The sequence below is a fragment of the Brassica oleracea genome, chromosome C9, assembly GCF_000695525.1.
Source record: "Brassica oleracea var. oleracea cultivar TO1000 chromosome C9, BOL, whole genome shotgun sequence".
Classification (NCBI taxonomy): Eukaryota; Viridiplantae; Streptophyta; class Magnoliopsida; order Brassicales; family Brassicaceae; genus Brassica; species Brassica oleracea.
The window spans coordinates 23,447,570-23,448,520 of record NC_027756.1 but is presented as its reverse complement, the minus strand read 5'-3'; positions in this window follow the sequence as shown (position 1 = coordinate 23,448,520).

The following is a 951-nucleotide window of genomic DNA, read 5'->3' as shown; positions in this document are numbered from 1 at the left end:
GTTTAAATTAATTATCCCTTTCATGCGAGAGTCTAGATCAGTCTAGGAGTTTATGGCTAAGATGCTCATTAAGGCTTAGCTGGATTGCAAGACGGCTTCTCGATGACTTGGAATAATAATGCTAGATCAGACTGAGTGTCTTATTAACTTGACAAGTGGGGATACTGAACATTAGTGCTAGTGTTGATGATAAGTCCTTAAGAACCAAGTGGGTTTGTTGAGGCATAACTGTACTGATACTGTATGTTCTGGCGTCTATGGAAACTGAGAGTTTCCAAGGCGTGACTATCTGTCATCGCGTTTTCTATCCTGACGTATGTGGGAACCGGAGAGTTGCCAAGACGTAATTGTTATCGCGTCGGTGGGAACTAGATTAGTTCGACATCGCGTGTTTGTACTGTAGTCTGCGGAAACCCATTCTGATGTCTATGGGAGATGTACCTTCCAAGACATAACTGTACTGTCACTGGAACTCAAGGAGTTCACTACTGTGGGTTTCCGATCGCGATGAAAGCATGGATGGGAACTAGTGATATTTTTCCATCACATGTCTGTAGGACGTCTGTCTGTTTAGTATAATGAACTAAGGTCGTTGGGAACTGTTGAGTTTATAAGACATAACCGCGACTGAATCAAGACATAACCGCGACTGAATAATGGGAACTAGAAAAGTTTGTCATTTTGGAACTGTGAACCAGGAAGGACTGGGGAATCTGAAAGGAAAATTGTGCAAGGGATCAAGTGTAGGATCCGGTAAGAAATGTCTGTAAAGATCAAGAATGATCTGGAGGTGTCAATAAAGATCAGTAAAGATCTGAGAAAAACTGATGTCAATCATAAGTGGTCAGGGACTGGTTAGGATCAAGGAGTGATCCGAGGAAACAACTGTAAGGATCAAGATGAGATCCATGCGTTCTGAAAAGATTAAGTTCCTAGTACTCGGAGTTAGTC